The 21,953-nt window shown below is 40.9% G+C and overlaps 1 protein-coding gene and 1 long non-coding RNA gene across 3 annotated transcripts in view; one reads left to right on the forward strand and one right to left on the reverse strand.

Moving 5' to 3' along the window:
- Positions 1 to 20,267, reverse strand: part of LOC132541919 (hemolymph trypsin inhibitor B-like) — an 85,865-nt gene extending 65,598 nt beyond the window's left edge. The window contains exons 1-2 of one of the 2 annotated variants that reach the window (XR_009553031.1): positions 20,113 to 20,267; positions 16,179 to 16,459 (exon numbers count right to left, since the gene is read on the reverse strand). The gene's annotated coding sequence lies outside the window, so the exon portion shown is untranslated. Of the gene's footprint in view, positions 1 to 16,178; positions 16,460 to 20,112 lie in introns of those variants that run through there. The other variant, XR_009553033.1, reaches the window with a different exon arrangement.
- Positions 1 to 21,953, forward strand: part of LOC132538203 (uncharacterized) — a 481,696-nt gene that overhangs the window by 357,425 nt on the left and 102,318 nt on the right. The window lies entirely within an intron of this gene.

Here is a 21,953-nt window from a genome sequence, read left to right on the forward strand (position 1 = left end):
GTGGGGTTGTCTGTCCAGTGAAGTCTGGTTGGCATCATGCTAGCATCTGGAACCTGACTGTTGAAAAGATAGCTAACATACAAAGTCGAACAAATTGTTGAGAAATCATGGAACTAAAGACTGGAATAGTGCATATGAAGAATTGGGGGGGGGTCCTCTGCGGGAAGCCGCCCCCTCAGGGACCTCGGTTTTGAGGAACAGGCTACTCCATCTTGTGTAAAACCTCCATTAACCATAAGCCTGCCTGACACGTACACAGGCAAGACCACCCCTCATCCACCTCCTAGATATGTTTACTTAACCTCTGCATCTGCATTCTTTCCTGGGACAGCTCCACAATTAGCAGGACAGGTATGACCATAGATGACAAAGAAAGAGCATTCCAAGGTTAGGTTACCATAGCAACCCCCTTTACTGGAGACCCTCCCCAACCTTAGCCATCCTTAAATACATGTGAAAAAATTTCAATAAATGAGACTTGATCAGACTCCTGTCTTGTCTCCACTTCTCGAGTCTCTTGTCCTACCCCATTCCTACTCCCCCTCCTAGGGTCTCCGTTTGATGACCCCGTGGGCCTGGGCAGTCCTCCATTTTGTAGATAGCTAGTAGGCATATTTTATTTATAATCCAAAGGCCTGTGACTGTACTAGTTTTGTTTGTTTGTTTGTTTTTGTTTTTCTTTTTTCCCCTGAGCCTGAAATCTGATATGTCGGTGGATCCAAGTTATTGTCTGGGGAGATGATGTCATGGTTTGAAAAAGGACCAGAAATTTGGATCAGGGAAGAGAGTAGCTCTCTAATATGGGAAAGGGGTATAAATATTGTTGACTGTAAACCCCATCGATTAGATGTCATCTGGGGCCAATACTCAGCTTAGGAGCCTATGTGACTTCTGCATTGCCTTCATTCTAAATGATAGTAGGCATCTAGAAGGGTGTTGTGCACACAATGGACCCCTTTGGGGGCCCCATAAGACTTTGCCCTCAACGTAGATCTACAATGGTAGAGAATGTTCCATCCTCCGAAGGGAGGCTAGACAACATAGTCTATGTTCCACCTGAGGAAGATGGGTTCTGAAATTGGGGCTGCTGGGAACATTCCTACTCATGACCACAGAATGTGAGCTCAGATCTGAGGGGATGCAGAGGTCACATAGGCCCCTAAGCTGAATATGGGCCCCAGATCAGATCAAATCAATGGGGTTTAAAGTCAACAATATTTATACACCTTTCCCATATTTAGGAGCTACTCTCTTCTCAAATCCAGTGTTGTCAGAGTTCGGGGCGCTAGTAGGCCGGGTTAGCTTCGCGGCGGTAGACAGAGACTCGAGGACACACAGCTGAGCTGAGAACACAGTTTAATCTTTATTCACGAGTCCAACACCTAAATCACCACATCATGTACTCCTCCATCTTTCTCCTCCAGCTACAGCGGCAGGAACCCTGAAGTACATAGGGTAGGGGGCAGGGAGAAGTAGAGGCACGAAACTAGCAGAGGCTAAACCACAATCTCCCAGAAGTGGGAGGGGGGGCAGATCAAACCAATGTGAAGCATAGCAACAAACCAGCTTCCTGGTTCTTTGTGCAGGCATGACATCATCTCCCCCAGACAATAACTTGGACCCACCTGCATATTAGATGTCAGGCTGAAGAAAAAAATAATAAACTAGTATAGTCATCGGCCCTCTGGAATATAATATATAGGCTTACTAACTATCTACAAAATATAATAAATAGGCTTACTAACTATCTACAAAACGGAGTCCCCCAATTCTTCATATGAACTATTCCACCCTTTAGGTTCATGATTAGTCAACAATTTGTTCGGCTTTATATATTAACTTTTCTTTCAGCCACCAGGTTGCATAGGCTACCACAATGCCAACTGAACTTCCCTGGGCAGATGACCCCACCAATGTGTTCTGGAGCCCCACTTCCCGAGAGCCCTGCCCACTAGGGAAAGAGAGAAACAGGCTGGAAGTATGGATCGACCTGTCAAAGCCCATGTTCATCAGGGAAGCAATTACACAAGCCAGACCTTCCACCTTCTGCAACCTACAGTGATCCTGGGTCCATACTCCCAGAGGGATAAAAAATAGGAAAGCTATCAAAGGAGGGGTTGGGATACAGAGTTCTGGTGGTGGGAATTGTGTGGAATTGTGTCCCACTTATCCTTTGTTTTTATCAGTGTTTCCTTTTAATAAACCCCATTGATTTGATCTGATCTGGAGCCCATATTCAGCATAGGAGCCTATGTAACTTCTGAATCCCTGTAGGTCCAAACTTGCACTCTGTGTTCATCATAGAAACATTCTTAGAAATTGATTGAAAAAAAAAAGTGCTACAAAAATCAAAAGGTTTAGCAGAGTAAGATAGTTTGACTACTTAGGGTTAGAATTGTTTCAGGCGTTGTATTGTTAAATGGGAATCTGGGGAATGTTATGCATGTACAAACTATTGTATTTACTGTTGAATGCAAAACATTGATTCCCCAATAAAGAAATAAATTATAAAAAAAAGAATTGTTTCAGGCAAGATGATATTGAAAATTGAGACAAATAGTTTAATCATAGAAAGGTGTGCTTGGACTGGTTTAGTGTATGTACCCAAGTTAAGGACCCTGGGGAAGGAGGGAAGAAAAACGGCTGGGAGGATTAAGGGCTATGAGATTTTATGTGGAAATATCACCCAAGATGGAGGTGAGATTATTTTGAAGATACCTATCACAAGGAGATGAAAAAGTGTACCATGTGTAAACAACTGTAGTGAACCATAGAGTTCCAGTAATTTAACACTGAAACACTACAAGACATATCCACACAGATGGACACATACATAAAGAATATCATCATTTACAATTAATAAGAAAAGTAAATAATTTCCTTTTGGTTTAGAAAAACAATAAGTGTACTAGGACTTATAAAAATTCTAGGAGCTAGGTGGTAGTGCACCTGGTTGAGAGCACATGATACAAGGTGTAAAGATCCCGGTTCAAGCCCCCAGCTCCCTACCTGCAGGGGGTTCTTCACAGGCAGTGAAGCAGGTCTGCAGGTGTCAACCTTTCTCTCCCCCTCTCTGTTATTCCATGGTCTCTTGTTTTTTCTATGTCCTATCCAACAACAATGACAGCAATAGCAACAACAATAATAATAACAACAACAATAAGCACCAAGGGCAACAAAAGGGAAAAAATAGCCTCCAGTAGCAGTGGATTCATAGTTCAGGCACCAAGCCCTGGAGATGAAAAAAGAAAAAAGAAAAGAAGATTCTCTGAAGGAACAGCCTGTCTTCATGCTAGTCTGACTGCTGAGTCCAATCACAGTGCAATAACCCTTAACTGGAAGTGAACTACAGAGTAGGCCAGAAGCAAACTGACAGACCATTTGGTCTCCTCCCTGAAACAACCACATAGCCACATTGTCACCCTAGACTCAGCTGGTACAGGGGTGCAGGGGATCTTGGGACTACTGGTTCATGATGACTGAAAGTGGCATAAGTTGAAATGAAAGCATCTTGCAGACACATATCACAGGGAAATGAAAAATTGTACTGTGTGCCAATAATTGTGCAAAATGATAACCCACTTCCAGTTATCTTGTCCATCTCCAAAAATCTCTCCCTTTACACTGTCTGAACTGGAAGATGCTTTGAAGAGGGTTAAACCGGGAACAGCTGCTGGCTATGATAACATCACCCCAGAACTTATTTTTAACTTGGGTCCAGCAGCAAAGAAGTGGCTCGCTTCATTCCTGTCCCACATCTTGGAATCTGAGTCTATGCCCAAAGTTTGGCATCGTGAGATTATAGCGGTTTTGAAACCAAAGAAAGACCCAACACTGGCCGCCAGCTATAGACCAATTTCTCTCCTCTCTGTGTGTTACAAACTCCTTGAGAGGCTGCTTCTGTCACGTATTTCTCATCTTACAGAGAAATTCCTATCACCCGCCCAAGCTGGTTTCTGTCCAGGAAGATCTACCTGCGAACAAGCCTTGGCCCTCTCAACTTACATTGAAAATGGATTCCAGAAGAATTTAAAGACGGGTGCTGTCTTTGATGATCTCACTTCCTCCTCTTGCTACCCCTGGAATATATAGTGGATAGCAGATTTGCATAATTGTCTATTCTTGCTATCCCTTTTTTCCTTTCTCTTTCTTCTTTACTTGGATTTGGTTGCTACTTTTTCTCAGACTGGAGACATAGTTTGGCTAACTTTGGAGGAAAGGGCTAGAGGTATGAGGGAAACAACAGATGAGACATAGTTTGGCTAACTTTGGAGGAAAGGGCTAGAGGTATGAGGGAAACAACAGATGAGACCCTCAAGGAAAATATTATCTATCTTGAGGTAATTAGAGAACTTAAAGTTGAAATAGCTGAACTGAAGAAAGCAGCTGAGGGAAGGGAAAGCGTACTAACAGAAGCAGAAAACAGAATTAGCCAGACAGAGGATGAGCTGGAGAAAACTAAGAAATAGGTGAAAGAGCTCAAAAAGAGATTGAGAGACACTGTAAACAACAACAGAGACATATGGGATGATTTCAAAAGAAGTAACACTCATATGATTGGCCTGCCAGAGGAAAAAAGAGAAGAAGGGGAAGGAAACATTCCAGAGGAAATTATAGAAGAAAACTTCCCAGACCTGAACAACAGAAAGGACATTAAGATTCAAGAAGCTTAGAGAGTCCCAAACAGAATCAACCCAGACCTGAAGACACCAAGACACATCATAGTTACAATGAAAAGAAGTCAGGATAAAGAAAGGGTCCTAAAGGCTGCAAGAGAAAAACAAGCTACATACAGCGGAAAAACCCATAAGACTATCAGCAGACTTCTCCACTCAAACTCTAAAAGCCAGAAGAGAATGGCAAGATATCTGTTGAGCCTTAAATGAAAAAGGGTTTCAACCAAGGAATATATACCCTGCTATAATTTCATTCAAACAAGATGGAGGGATCAAAACCTTCTTAGACAAACAACAGTTAAAGGAGGCAACCGTCACCAAACCTGCACTGAAAGAGGTTCTAAAAGACCACTTATAAACACGAACATCACTATAATACTTGCAACATATCAGAACAAATAAAAATTTGTTGAACAATGGCACTACAATACATTAAATCCATAATATCAATAAATGGTATTGGCTTAAACTCACCCATCAAAAGACACAGAGTGGGAGGATGGATCAGAAAACATAACCCAATGATATGCTGCTTGCAAGAATCCCATCTGACCCAAAAAGATAAACACAAACTTAAAGTGAAAGGATGGAAAACTATACTACAGGCTAATGGACCACAAAAAAAGGCAGGAACAGCTATTCTCATCTCTGACACAATAGATTTTAAATTATATAAAGTAATAAAAGATAGGCAAGGTCATTACATAATGATTAAAGGATCAATCAGCCAAGAAGATATAACAATTATTAAAATCTATGCACCCAATGAGGGACCACCTAAATACATCGAGCACCTTCTCAAAGAACTTCAAAAATACATCAATAGTAATACAATAATAGTGGGAGACTTTGACACCCCACTCTCAGATTTAGAGAGCTCAACAAAGCAGAGAATCAACAAAGAAACAAGAGAACTAAGGGAAGAGATGGACAGACTACCTCCTGGACATATTCACATCACTTCACACCCAAAAAACTGGAATACACATTTTTTTTAAGTCCACACAACACATACTCAAGGATAGACCACATGTAAGGCCACAAAGACAGCATCAATAAATTCTAGAGCATTGAAATCATCCCTGGTATCTTCTCAGACCACAGTAGAGTAAAACTAAAATTTAACAACAAACAGAAAACTATTAAAAGTCACAGAATTTGGAAACTAAACAACATATTGCTTAAGAACCACTGAGTCAGAGAGTCACTCAAGCAAGAAATTCAAATGTTCCTGGAAACAAGTGAAAATGAAGACACAAGATATCAAAATATTAGGGACACAGCAGAAGCAGTATTGAGGGGGAAACTCATAGCCATACAATCCAATATTAAAAAACAAGAAAATTTTAAAATAAATGACCTTATTACACACCTCAAGGACTTAGAGGAAGAGGAACAAAGGAACCCTAAAGCAAACAGAAGGACAGAAATCACTAAAATTAGAGCAGAAATAAGCAACATAGAAAATAAGAGAACCATACAAAAGATCAATGAAGCCAAATGTTGTTTCTTTGAAAAATTAAACAAAATTGACAAAACCCTAGCAAGACTCACTAAACAAAAAAAGGAGAAGACTCAAATGCATAGAATTGTAAACGATAGAGGAGATATCACAACTGACAACACAGGAATCCAGAAAATTATATGAAACTTCTATGAAGAACTATATGCCACCAAGCTAGAGAATCTGGTATAAAAGGAAGAATTCCTAGAAACATATGCCCTTCAAAAACTGAACCAAGAAGAACTACAAGACCTAATTAGATACACCAATCACAGACAAAGAAATAGAAACAGTTATTAAGAATCCACCAAACAACAAAAGTCCTGGGCCAGATGACTTCAAAAATGAATTCTACAAAACCTTCAGGAAACTGTTAGTACCCATACTCTAAAGCTTTTCCCTAAGATCAAAGAAACAGGAACATTCCCTTCCACCTTCTATGAAGCCAACATCACCCTGATACCAAAAGCTGATAGAGACACAACAAAAAAGGAAAACTACAGACCAATATCTCTGATGAACATAGATGCCAAAATATTAAACAAGATCTTGGCCAACCAGATACAGCAGTATATCAGAAAGTTTGTTCATCATGGCCAACTGGGATTTATCCCAGGAATGCAAGGCTGGTTCAACAGACATAAGTCAACCAGTGTCATTCAACACATCAATAAAAGCAAAGCCAAAAACCACATGATTATCTCAATAGATGCAGAGAAAGCCTTTGACAAAATCCAACATCCATTCATGCTCAAAACTCTACAAAAAATGGGAATAGAGTCCTCAATCTAGTGGAATCCATATATAGCAAACCTACAGCCAACATCATACTCAATGGACAGAAGCTGAAAGCATTTCCCCCTCAGATCGGGGACTAGACAGGGCTGTCCACTGTCACCATTACTCTTCAACATTGGAAGTTCTTGCCATAGCAATCAGGCAAGAGAAAGAAATCAAAGGAATACAGATTGGAAGGGAAGAAGTCAAGCTCTCACTATTTGCAGATGATATGATAGTATACATAGAAAAACCTAAAGAATAAAGCAGAAAACTACTGGAAGTTATTAGGCAATATAGCAAAGTGCCACGCTACAAAATCAATGTACAAAAAATCAGTGGCATTTCTTTATGCAAACACTAAGTCTGCAGAAGAAGACACCCAGAAATCACTCCCATTCACTGTCACAGCAAAATCAATAAAATACCTAGGAGTAGAGCTGACCAAAGAAGTGAAAGACCTGTATACTGAAAACTATGAGTCAATATTCAAGGAAATAGAAACTGATACCAAGAAATGGAAAGACATCCCATGCTCATGAATTGGAAGAATAAATATCATCAAAATGAGTATTCTCCCCAGAGCCATATACAAATTTAATGTGATACCCGTCAAAGTTCCACAAAGCTTCTTTAAGACAATAGAACAAACACTACAATAATTTATCTGGAACCAGGGAACACCTAGAATTGCCTAAACCATCCTGAGGAAAATAAACAGAAATGGATGTATCACAGTCCCAGATCTCAAAATATATGATAAAGCCACCATTATCAAAACAGTATGGTACGGGAACAAAACTAGCACACAGACCAGTGGAACAGAATTGAAAACCCAGAACTAAATCGCCACACCTATGGACATCTAATCTTTGATAAGGGGGCCCACAGGATTAAATGGAAGAAGGAGGCTCTCTTCAATAAATGGTGCTGGGAAAACTGGGTTGAAACATGCAGAAGAACGAAACTGAGACACCTTATTTCACCAGAAACAAAAATCAACTCCAAATGGATTAACTACCTGGATGTTAGACCATAAACTATCAAATACGTAGAGGAAAAAAATTGGTAAAACACTTTCCCACCTAAACCTCAAGGATATCTTTGATGAAACAAACCCAATTGCAAGGAAGACTAAAGCAAAAACAAACCAATGGGGCTACATCAAATTGAGAAGCTTCTGCAGAGCCAAAGAAACTATCAATCAAAGAGACCCCTCACAGAATGGGAGAATATCTTCACATGCCATACATCAGTCAAGAGACTAATCACCAAAATATTCAAGGAGCTCAGGAAACTTAGCACCAAAAAAGCAAATGACCCCATACAAAAATGGGCAGAGGAGATGAACAAAACAGTCACTTTAGAGGAGATCCAAAAGGCTAATAAGCATGAAAAACTGCTCCAGGTCACTGATTGTCAGAAATGCAAATAAAGATAACAATGAGATACCATCTCACTCCTATGAGAATGGCATACATCAAAAAGGACAGCAGCAACAAATGCTGGAGAGGCTGTGGGGACAGAGGAACCCTTTTTCCCTGCTGTTGGGAATGTTAATTGGTCTAGCCTCTGTGAAGAGCTGTCTGGAGAACTATCACAAGGCTAGACATGGACCTTCCATATGACCCAGTAATTCCTCTTCTGGGGGTATAATTCAAGGACTCCATAACACCCAACCAAAAAGATGTGAGTACTATCTTCATAGCAGCACAGTTCATAATAGCTAAAACCTGGAAGCAACCCAGGTGCCCTACAACAGATGAGTGGGTGAGAAAGCTGAGCTATATATACACAATGGAATACTATGCAGCTATTAAGAACAATGAACCCACCTTCTCTGATCCATCTTGGACAGAGCTAGGAGGAATTATGTTAAGTGAGCTAAGTCAGATAGATAAAGATGAGTATGGGATGATCCCCCTTATCAACAGAAGTTGAGAAAGAATATCAGAAAGGGAAATTAAAAGCAGGATCTGACTAAATTGAAAGTAGGGGACCAAAGTAAAAACCCTGTGGTGAGGGGGAGGGTGGACATGGGGCTTCCCCGGCCGGTGGGGGGGTGGGGTGGGTGGGTGGAATGGGACACAGTCTTTTGGTGGTGGGAATGGTGTTTATGTACACTCCTATTAAAGTGTAGTCATATAAATTACTAGTTAATTAATATGAGAGGGGGAAAAATTGTGTGTCTCAAACTTTTTAAAACACAGACTGAGTTTTTTTAATACATAGGCTGTCTTTGATATGTGGACTCTCTCAAAAGCCTAGACCAGGTAGATCAGAAGCAAGCGGTGGCACAGCTATATACAAGATACTGGATATTATACAGCAAACCCTAACAAAGGGACTTTTCATAGTTAACCCCATTACCAAATAATGTGATGATAACAATAATTATCCATTGTCTTCTTGAACCCTAAGACAGCAAAAACCTCACATTTCCACTATAGAGCCTATATTTCCCCCAGTCCTGGACCCACATGCTTCTCCCAATTCGTATCAAATAATATTGCATCTGCCGTTTGCAACCTAATCAACGCCAACGAGTTTCACCTCAACATGCTTCCCCTCAGACTGTGTCCAGAGACTTCAGGTGTGGAATGACAACCCTTTAGCTTCATTACTCAGATGAGATATTTCCTGTCATAGTATTCTCTAATTCCATCCCAGGTGGTTCACTTCCTAACAAAGTCCCCAAACCTAGATATAGACCATTTTCCGTGAGATAGAGTTCACATGTATCCATAAACGAGGGCAAAATATACACTTGAAAGCAGAAGTACACTAGAGTTTACAGTGAGTACCCCCAACACTTCATCCCCACTATTCCAACCTTTGGGTCCATAATTGCTCAACAATTTGTTTGGTTTTGTATGTTAACTCTCTTTCCAGCCACCATGTTCAAGATGCCATTATGATGCCGACCAGCTTTCCTGGACTGAGGACCCCACCAATGTGTCCTGGAGCTCCTGTCCGCTTTTCACCTCGGTGAATAGATGCAAAGGAAGGGTGCTGTTCATAGCTGGAGGCGGCCATTTTTGCTAGCTCCAAGTGGCCTGAACCGCTGCGATCTCACCCAACTCTGAGGTGCCCACGCAAATAAAGAATTGTGTTCCCTCTCTGTTCGGATCTCCTCTCTCTCCTTGGCATCGCAGCCCGACAAAGAAGTAGAGTAGAGGTAGCTATAGTAATATCAAGAAGGTCTCCTGTGTTCAAATTATAGAGAAACAGAAAATTGTAACAACTATAAAAAAGGGGGGGGGAACTGCCGTGAAGAGAAGGAGCATACATAGTAGGAATTAACAAGTTAACAGAACATGTACACACTCACAGAGAAACTGAAAACATATAAAATAATAATAGGAAAAAAAGGAGGCAGAAAGAGAAGAGGGGTAAAATCAAATAAGTGTGTGCATACAAGCACCCACCATACCTAAGGACAGGAGTGGTTCCAATATGTAGAGGTCTTGTCAAAGGTAGGTATCAAACTAGTTCCCTTATTACCAACGGGGGAGAACATTGGTCTAATGAAGTTTCTTCAGGTTCCCAAATTACTTATATTTGAAAGTCTGTGCTGCAGTGATGAGAAGGTGGGGATAAAAGTCTATGTTGTTGGGTTCATACTCCCAGAGGGTTAAAGAATAGGAAAGCTATCAGGGAAGGGGATGGGATACAGAGTTCTGGTGGTGGGAATTGTGGGAAGCTGTACCCCTCTTATCCTATGGTTTTGTCAATGTTTCCTTTTAATAGACAATTTTTTTTTAAAGTCTAGGTTGACAGTGTGGCTAAGTGGTTGTTTCAGGGGGCAGACCAAATGGCCTGTCAGTTTGCTTCTGGCCTACTCTGTAGTTCATTTCCAGTTAAGGAAGATTACATTGTGATTAGACTCAGCAGTCAGACTAGCATGAAAGGAAGGCTGTCTCTTCAGAGAATTTTCTTTTTTGTCTCTTGGGCTTGGTGTCTGCACTATGAATCCACTGCTCCTGGAGACTATTCTTTCCCTTTTGTTGTTTATCATTATTGTTGCTGTTGTTGTTAGATTGGACAGAGAAATCAAGAGAGGACAGAAAGACAGAGAGGGGGAGAGAGACACCTTCAGATCTGCTTCACAACTTGTGAAGTGAACCCCTGCAGGTGGGGAGCCAGGGGCTCCAACCAGGATCCTTGTGCTTCACACCATGTGCTCTTACCCCCCTGTGCTACCGCCAGTCCTCCAGAGAATTTTCTTTTATTTTTTCCCCTTTATTGCAGGATTAGTGCTTTACATTCTACAGTAAATACAATAGTTTGTACATAACATTTCTTAGTTTTCCACATAACACACCCCACGAGGTGCTTTGTCATCCTTTTCTAGGAACTATGCTCTCACCCCTCCCACCCCAGAGTCTTTTATTTTGGTGCAATACACCAACTCCAGTCCAGGTTCTGCTTAGTGTTTTCCCAGAGAATTTTCACTACTATTCAACTGGCACTATAACTGTATGCAGTATTATCTGTGTGTGTTGGTGGCGCTGCTTCTCCTGAGGACTCAATCTAGGCATCATACTGATTACTGATTGTTAGGACTAGGGTAGGTTTGCCAGGGGAGTTTAATCCCCTGGCTTCAGACAGCCACAGTCAACTGAAACTCACTGTGTAGAGTTGTACCCCTCCTATACCACAGTTCTGTTAATGTCTCCATTTTTAAACAAACAAACAAACAAATAAATAAGTAAATAGAAGTGAACCACCTGAAATGGAATTAGAAAGGAAAGGTCTTACCCGAGTAATGCTGCTGAAGGGTTGACATTCCACACCTAATGTCTCTGGGCACAGTCTGAAGTGAAGCATGCCAAGGTGGTACACATTGCATTGATTAGGCTGGGATCAGCAGATGTAGTATCAGATGATATGAATTGAGAGAAGCATGCAGAAAAGTGAGTCCCACCCCAGAGTTTCCAGGATAGGGAGATGTATGGGCTTTATAGAAGGAGCAGGAGGTTCCTGCTGTTTTAGGGTTTAAGAAGGCAATAAATAGTTATCACTATAATCAAATTATTTGGCAATTGGGTTAACTTTGAAAATTCCAATGTTAGGATTTTCTGTATCACATATGACATTACCATAATTTATGTCCTTTGACATTATTTATATATAGCTGTGTATAAAGTAACACCACCCTTTGCTTCTGTTCTCCCTGGTCTAAGCTTTTAGAAGAGTCAACATTTCAAAGAACAAGTTATTATTAGAAATGTGCTAACAATTTGAGACTACTGTTAAAATTCAGTCTGGTTATATGTTTGAAGTCTTAAGTGCTTAGGTGGAAGGAACATATACTCAGCCTATGGTCTGTGCATTAAAAAGTTTGAGACATTCAATGTTGGTAACATGTGTAAGCCTGATAGAGCTTAGGGAGAACCACCCCCATCTTTGGATGGAGGTCTGAGAAGATAACCTCTTGGTAAGTCTCTCTCAACCGAGGTGAGCATAAGGGGAGAAACTCAGACTTCTTTCCTTCTTGACTCTCAGGCCCACAGATACCCCAGTACTTCCCTCCATTAACTGCAGGCCACATGGCCACAGATTCACTTATTCAAAGTCACCTTCTGATCACAGAAGAACACACCTTATCACACACTTCATCACACACCTCAGACCCCAGACAAGAGAAATTCCAGACTATATGGCCTTTTGATATACATCTTCTTTCTGTCTCACCCTACAGGTTTAACCCCTATGCTTCTCTCAAATACCTTTGGATAATTAAGTTGCTTGTGTTATGGAGAATAACTGTCTTGTATTTCATCAATTCCTGTCATACCAACCCCCTACCTTAGGGGCATGCTGACTGTTAAGAAACCTGTAATTTCTGTCATATTTCAACAATAATTAACTTCATTGCTTTTCTATTTAACTCATGTCCACTTTGATAATAAATGGACTCTAGGATTCTGGGATTCTAAGGACTCAGATTCTAGATTCACGCTGAGTCCCCTGGTGTCTTTTACTTTGTGTCACCCCTGTCATGAGCGAGAAAGAACCAACCTTTCCCCTGGAGGCCACCCTGCCAGAGGAGAGAGACACCCCGAAATCTCAATCAGTTTTTCCCCCTCTAATATTAATTAAATAGTGATTTATGAGGCTACAAGATTTTTTAAATTTATGTTATTTTATTTATTCCCTTTTGTTGCCCTTGTTTTATTGATGTAGTTATTATTGATGTCGTTGTTGTTGGATAGGACAGAGAGAAATGGAGAGAGGAGGGGAAAACAGAGAGGGGGAGAGAAAGACCTACACCTGCAGACCTGCTTCACTGCCTGTGAAGGGACCTGCCTGCAGGTGGGGAGCTGGGGGCTCGAACCGGGATCCTGACGCCGGTCCTTGAGCTTAGCGCCACCTGCTCTTAACCCGCTGTGCTACAGCCCAACTCTCCATGAGGCTACAAGTTAATAGGAGTGTACATCAACACCCTTCCCACCGCCAAAGGATTGTGTCCCAATCCTCCCCTCCCCCACAGTGAAGCTGAACATCTACTCTCACCCTCCACCCACAGATTTTTACTTTGGTGCCATATTCCATACTCAGTCAGATCTTGCTTTGAGTTTTCCTTTCTTTTCTTCTTTCTCAATTTATGTTTATGAGTGGGATCATCCCAATCTCATCATTGTTTTTCTGACTTATCTCACTTAACATTATTACTTCTAGCTCCATCCAGGATGGATCAGAAAAGGTGGGTTCATTGTTCTTAACAGCTGCATAGTATTCTATTGTGTAAATATCCCACAGCTTTCTCAGCCATACATCAGTTGTTGGGTACCTGGTTTGGTTCCAGATTTTAGCTACTAAGAATTGTGCTGCTATGAACATAGGTGTACACATATCTTTTTGGTTGGGTGTATGGTTCCTAGAAACAAATGAAAATGAAGACCCAAGCTATCAAAATATTTGGGACACAGCTAGAGAATCTTAGATCTACAGGGATGCAGAGGTCACATAGGCTCTTAAGCTGAATATGGGCCCCAGATCACATCAAATCAATGGGGCTTACAGTCAACAATATTTATACACCTTTCCCATATTTGGGAGCTACTCTCTGTTCAAGCTTTCTCCTTTTTCCAGCCATGACATCATCTCCACAGATAATAATTTGGATCCACCTATATATCATTTTTCAGGCTCAAGAAAAATAAAAAACTAATATAGCCACAGGCCCTTTGGAATATAACTAAAGTATACCTACTAGCTATCTATAAAAAGGAGACCCCCCCCCAGTCTTCATCTGCACTACTCCAGCCTTTAGGTTCATTATTCGTCAACAATTTGTTTGGCTTTATATGTTAACTCTCTTTTCAGCCGCCAGGTTCCAGATGCTACCATGATACCAACTGGAATTCCCTGGACAGACAACCCCACAAATGTATCCTGGAGCTCTGATTCCCCAGAACCCCACCCCACTAGGGAAAGAGAGAGGAAGGCTGGGAGTATGGATCTACCTGTCAATGCCCATGTTCAGCGGGGAAGCAATTACAGAAGTGAGACCTTCCACCTTCTGCATCCCACAATGATCTTGGGTCCATACTCCCAAAGCGTTAAGGAATAGGAAAGTGATCAAGGGAGGGGATGGGATACGGAGTTCTGTTGGTGGGAATTATTTTTAATTTTTATTTAGAAAAAGGAAGCACTGACAAGAATCATAGAATACGAAGCAACTCCTTACAATTCCCACTACCAGAACTCCACATTCCATCCCATCCCCTAATAACTTTCTTATTCTTTATCCCTCTGGGAGTATGGATTCAGGGTCATTATGGGGTACAGAAGGTGGGAGGTCTGCCTTCTGCATTTGCTTGCCCACTGAATATGGGCATTGACAAGTTGATCCATACTCCCAGCCTGCTTCTCTCTTTCCCTGGTGGGGTGGAGCTCTGGAGAAGTGGGGGTACAGGACACATTGGTAGGGTTGTCTGTCCAGGTAAGTCCAGTTGGCATGATGTTACCATCTGGAATCTAGTGGCTGAAAAAATACTAACATATAAAGCCAAATAAATTGTTGACTAAACGCATATAGGGACACAACAAAAAAAAAGAAAACCACAGACCAATATCTTTGATGAATATAGATGTCAAAATATTGAACAAGATCCTAGCCAACTGGATACAATAATACTGTAAGATTGTTCATCATGACCAAGTGGGATTTATCCCAGGAATGCAAGGCTGGTTCAATATATATAAGTTAATCAATGTTATTCACTACATCAATAAAAGCAAAACCAAAAACCACATGATTATCTCAATAGATGCAGAGAAAGCCTTTAACAAAAATCAACACCCATATGTGATCAAAACACTACAAAAAATGGGAATAGATGGAAAATTCCTCAAGACAGTGGAGTCCATATACAGCAAACCCACAGCCAACATGAAGCTGAAAGCATTCCCCCTCAGATCGGGGATTAGACAGGGTTGACCATTATCACCATTACTCTTGAACATAATATTGGAAGTTCTTGCCATAGCAATCAGGCAAGAGAAAGGAATCAATGGAATACAGATTGAAAGGGAAGAAGTTAAACTCTCACTATTTGTAGATTATAAGATAATATACATTGAATAACCTAAAGAATCCTGCAGAAAGCTACTGGAAGTTATTAGGTAATATAGCAAGGTGTCAGGCTAAAAATCGATGTTCAAAAATCAGTGGCATTTCTTTAAGCAAACCCTAAATCCAAAGGATAAACAGAAAACACTCCCATTCACTGTCACAGCAAAAGCAATAAAATATCCAGGAATAAACCTGACCAAAGAGGTGGGAGTATTTTACAGAAAATAAGAAAAAATACACATGTATGAAATACCGTATTTACTGTAAACCATTAACTAACACAATAAAATATATGTAGTTAGGTTTCCTTAAAAGAAAACACAAAGTAGAACTTGGACTAGGTTTGGTGTATTACACCAAAGTAAAGGACTTTGGAGGATGGGTGAGGGGTGATCAGTGATAAGGGTTCTGGTGTATAATGGTGGGAAAGCACCTACACTGGAGGTGAGTGTGTTTTGCAGAAAATGAGAAGTTTTTTTTTTTTTAAAGATTTTATTTATTTATTAATGAGAAAGATAGGAGAGAGTAAGAAAGAACTAAATATCACTGTGGTACATGTGCTGCTGGGGATTGAACTCAGGACCTCATGCTTGAGAGTCCAGTGCCTTAGTCATTGCACCACCTCCCGGACCATGAGAAGTTTTTAAAAAGTTTTTATTTATATGATGGAAATATTGACAAGACTATAGGATAAGAGGGGGTACATATCCATACAATGCCCACCTCCAGAGCTCCATATCTAATTCCCTCCCCTGATATCTTCTCTATTCTTTAACCCCCTGGGATTTTAAATTTCCTGGACTTCTTCTGTAACTTCCTCTGTAACTACTTGTCCACTGAACATGGGATCCAAGACACATGGTGATGTCATCAGCTGAGGGAAGTTTGGTTGGCATCGTGGCAGCATCGAGGACTTTTCTGAAAAAGAGTTAAGATATAAAGAACAAATTGTTGACTAATCATGAAACTAAAGGCTGGAGTATTACAAATACTCTAAATGAAGATTTGGGGGCTTTCTTTTTGGAAAAGCAAGTAGGTCATTTTAGGCTTATTCCAAGGGGCCCACGGTTTTACTAGATTTTTCCAGCAGTTGAGGAGATGGTATCATAGTTGGAAAAAGGACTAGAACCTAATCAGAGAAATAGTAGCTCCCAAATATGGAAAAAGTGTATAAATATTATTAATTGTAAACTCCATTGATTTGATCAGGGTCCATGTTCAGCACTAGGGCATATGTAACCTGTGCTTCCCTGTAGGTCTGAGCTGGCATTCTGTGGTCATGGTTAGGAACATTCCAGGTTGCATGAGTTTCAGGACCCATCTTCCTCGGATAGTGGGTAGAATCATATTGTCCAACCTCAATGTCCCTTCCCCCTCCCAGCCCCCCCCCCCAGTGAAGCTAAACATCTACCCTCATCCTCCACCTGGAGATTTTTACTTTGGTGCCATACTCCAAACTCAGATATTGCTTTAAGTTTTCATTTCTGTTCTTCTTTCTCAATTTCTGTTTATAAGTGGGATATTCCATACTTGTCTTTGTCTTTCTGACTTATCTCAATTAACATAATTCCTTCTAGCTCTACTCAAGATGGGTCAGAGAAGGTGGGTTCATTGCTGTGTAGTATTCCATTGAGTAAATACAGCACAGCTTTCTCAGCCATTCATCTTTTGTTGAGTACCTGGTTTGTTTCCAGTTTGTAGTTATTATGAACTGTGCTGCTATGAACATAGGTGTACACATCTTTTTGTTGGGTGTTATGGATATGTCTCTAGGAGAGGAATTACTGGGTCATATGTGAGGTCTATTTCTAGCCTTGTCTATTTCTAGCCTTTTGATGTACAACATTCTCACAGGGGTGAGTTGGACTGTTGTTAATTGAGTCCGACAACATATTAAGAGAATAATCTACTATGACTAAGTGGGATTCATCCATGGGACACAGTGATGGTTCAAGATCCACATCTCAATCAATATAATCCACTATATCTGCAAAAAGAAAGATAAAAATCACATTATTTTATCAGCCAATGCAGCAAAAGCATTTGACAAGGTTCAACACCCATTTTTGATAAATGTTTTGGAGAAGCTGAGAGTGGAAGAAAAATTCCTTAATGTAATAAAGGCTATATATAATAATCCCATGGCTAGCATTTATTTAATGGGGAAAAATTGAAAGCTGTTCCCCTAACGTCCAGAATTAGACAAGGGTGCCCACTTGCCCCACTTTAGTCAACATAGTCCTAGAAGTCCTAGAAGTCCTTGCCATCACAATCATGTCAGGTTGCATGATGGGGGAGAGAGAAGAGACCAGGAACTCGTGGTGGGGTGGGAACGCAAATATTTATTTACACGGACGCTCCAGAATTGAGTGTGAGCGCAGTGGTTCAGGCCATGTGGAGTTAGCAAAATGGCCGCTTCCTGGTATGCCCACCAGCCCTTCTCTGGGTCAGGTTGCAGAGGAGAAAAGAGCAAAGAGAGCGAAAGTGGAAGCAGGAGAGACTTTTATGGGAGAATTCCAGAAGTGGCAAGTCAGGACGGGATTGCCTAGGAAAGGGGGTGGAGAGAGGCAAAAGGCATGTTGGGAAGGTGGAAGTGTCCTTAGCAACTATTGCAATGGTTTTAACTGAATTAGCAATACCCTGAGGGGATAACGTGGTTGAGACTGGCAAGAGACTGGCTCATTTAATAATGACCCTTTTGGTCAATATCACACCACTTCATCATCAGGGGCCCTAGTCAGGGAACCCTTGGGTTCCCACACAAACATGAGGAGCCTAGACCTCTAATGGACCCTTCTCTCCAACACCACTGGTCACTTCTATCAGTAATATCATCATAAGCCTTCCAAGGACCTTGCCCTCACCATAAAGCAGAGATGATAGAGACTGTCCCAGTCTCTGAATGGAGGCTGGAGTATCCTGCCCTGCCACTCAAGGAAGGCTGGTCCTGAAATTAGGGCAGCCTCCTATGTTCCCATCTGTGGCCATGAGCCTCAAACTCAGTACAGTAAGGACTTAGAAGTTACACAGGCTCTTGTGCTAAATATAAAACATTTATATGGGCCCTGGTTTAGGTGGATGGAGGAAAATAGTTAATTTTAACCACAGAATTTTTTCAAGAATGCCCTAATTTTTCTCTGCCCTAATTCAATTTTTAGCAAAGATGCTAAAATTTGGATGTTTTTAGGTCCTGTGGAACCTAAGAAATTTGGAGAGCTATCTTAGATGAATTGTTAAATCATATTGTAAGAAACCCACCAAAGATTTCTGGGAGGTAGTGATAACTCAGGGGATGTTGGTGCTTTTACTGAAAAATGCAGGAACCTCTGAGAAGTACCTACATTTTATAGGGATATTGGAAATATCAGAAGTACTTGTTTTGGTAAGAATCTTTACATTTATATATGTTCATGCATACAGAGAACAAGTCTGCTAATTGACATGTTAATAGTGATAATATCTGGAAATATGATTTAGAAGACAGCCTTTTTTCCATTAAAAAAAATTATTTATAAAATGGAAACACTGACAAGACCATATGATGATAGGGGGATAATCCCACCACCCAGGCTCCATATTTCATCACCTCTCCTGTTAACTTTGCTATTGTTTAACCCTCTGTGAGTTTGGACTCAGGGTCACCTGGGGTCCAGAAGGCAGAAGGTCTATCTTCTGTAATTGCTTCCCCGCTAAGCATGGGCATTGACAGTTAGAACCATACTCCCAGCCAAAGATAGCCTCTTTTTTTAAAAACATCTTAAATTATGTTTATTTATTTATTTATTTATTTATTGGAGAGAGACAGCCAGCAGTTGAGAGGGGAAGGGAGATATAGAGGAAGAGAGACAGAGAGACACCTGTAGCCTTGCTTCACCACTCGTGAAGTTTTCAAACTGCAGGTAGGGACCAAGGACTCAAACCTGAGTCCTAGTGCACTGTAATGTGAGCACTCAGCCAGGTGCGCCACCACCCTGCCCTCGACAGCCTCTTTTTATAAGTAGGTCTAACTTAACTAAACAAAATCTCTCACTATCTAAATTTGTTTCACTTTTCAAACTCACCTAGCTTGGCAGAAAATACCAGTCCAGTTTGTCAAGCTACCTCATTCAGTGAAACCTTCTTAATTAGTACTTTAAATTATATTTACATACACACACACACACACACACACACACACACACACACACTCACACATATATATAGAAAGACAGAGAGAGTGAGAGACAGACAGATCACAGCCATGCTTATCTCAGGCTTACAGTGGTGCTGGGGATTGAACTTGGGAACTCAAAACCTCAGGCATGAAAGTCTTTTTTGAATAACAGTTAGACCCTCCCTATATCACCACAGTGTTTTTTATTATCTGTCTTTTTATTCCACTTGAATATGAAATTAGCAAAAAACAGGGTCTTTAATTTCCATGTTTCTTTAGCCTCATCCCTCCTATGATGAGGCTAAAGAAACTGATGAATTGACATGACTCCTAATGCTGTGAGAGTAAAACTAGACTCTGTGCTTCTATCTCCCCAGCCCTCCTCCCAGGTTACACTTTCTGTTCCCATGTTACGTACCACGTACTCCTGCTTCAGCCTGAAGTCCTTGGTATATAATGAGAAGTAGAACTGGGAGATGGATCCAGAGCTTCATGGTACAAACTAGTAAGCAGTACAACAAGGTGCTGGTATTTTATAGAAAATGGGCCCAGATGAAGCAGGCCAGCTACACACCCTGTCCACTCACCCATGACTGCTGAGATTCACAAGGCTGATAGGACTTCTGGAATAGAGTGTGCAGTCAAAGCATAGCTCTGCCCTTCCTCTTCTATACTTATCTGATCTGATTCTATCTAGGGTTACTTTACTATACTTGATGAAAAGGATCCTTTGCCTATCATGAAAGCACAGCTACCATTTATTTAGTGACTTTACTTCCCAGGCACTGTATGAAATATACTTCACAAACTGTTCCTAAGATTCCCTCAGGATTGCCCTAGGATTAGAACTGCTACTGTACAGAAAAGGCAAGTTAGACTACCGTACCATAGTTAAATACAGTTTTATGCCAGAACTTGTACCATGTGTATCTAGACCCAATGCTATTTGTATGATTCATTCCACAATCATTTGTATTCTTATGCTGCACTAAGCATACTCATGGTAGCTCTATTTCATCTACCAGTGAATCTCAAAGACTGATGCGAAAAATAATGTGGGGAGTTCAGTCATATTATCTACTTGAATAATATGCTGATTCATCATACTTCAATGTGAGGAAAAAGTGTAGAAGAAGGACTCAAGCATGATACATAAAGTAATTTTGAGTGTTAAATTTAAATTCCCTGGAATCCAACAATTACACAATAATTTCATTGTTCCTGTGTGAATCATAATTGTTTTGGAGCACAGAGGTGGTGGACTTCACTGCTACTTAGTTGAACCTAATTCATCCTTAAATTGTGTTTGTGTCTAGAGGTCTTGACCACAAGCTAATAAATTAATCTGTCTGTGCTCATATTTTCTCAAGTCGAAATATAGACTGAGTGTGCTGGCTTAGAATATTTTCCAGACCCTCACTCACTCTCAAGCTATCCTTATCAAAGCAAGGACTGCAAAAGCCGAATAAGGGTGAGAGACTGGCATACTTTAATGATGACTCTTTAACGATGTCACTATTAGACAACCCCATCACCTGGGGCCCTATTTGGGGAGTTCTGAGATTCCCAAACAGATATGATGGGCCTAGACCTTGAATAAATCCCTCTCTCCATTGTTACCAGTCATCTCTATCAGGAACAACCAAACAGACCCCTTTGTGGGCCCCATAGACCTTGTCCTCAGCTTGGATCAACAACAGTAGAGAATGTTCCATCCTCTGAAGGGAGGCTGGACAACATACTCTATGTTACACCTGGGGAATATGGGTCCTGATATTGGGACAGCTTGGAATATTCTACAGAATGTGAGCTCAGATCTACAGGGATGCAGAAGTCACCTAGGCTCCTAAGCTGAATAAGTGCCCAGATCACATCAAATTAATGGGGTTTAAAGTCAACAATATTTATACACCTTTTCCATATTAGGGAGATACTCTCTTCCCTGATCCAACTTTCTGGTCCTTTTTCCAGCCATGACATCATCTCCACAGATAATAACTTGGATTCACCTGCATATCAGATTTCAGGCTCAGGGGGAAAAAAAGACTCATATAACCACAGGCCCTTTGGAATATAACTAAAATATCCCTACTAGCTATCTACAAAACAGAGACACCCCCCCCCCCACTCTTCATCTGCACTATTCCAGCCTTCAGGTTCAGGATTAGTCAACAATTTGTTTGGCTTTATATGTTAACTCTCTTTTCAGCCACCAGGTTCCAGATGCTACCATGATGTCAACTGGTAACAATGGAGAGA

This window comes from Erinaceus europaeus, chromosome 1 (genome assembly GCF_950295315.1).
Source record: "Erinaceus europaeus chromosome 1, mEriEur2.1, whole genome shotgun sequence".
In the NCBI taxonomy this organism is placed as follows: Eukaryota; Metazoa; Chordata; class Mammalia; order Eulipotyphla; family Erinaceidae; genus Erinaceus; species Erinaceus europaeus.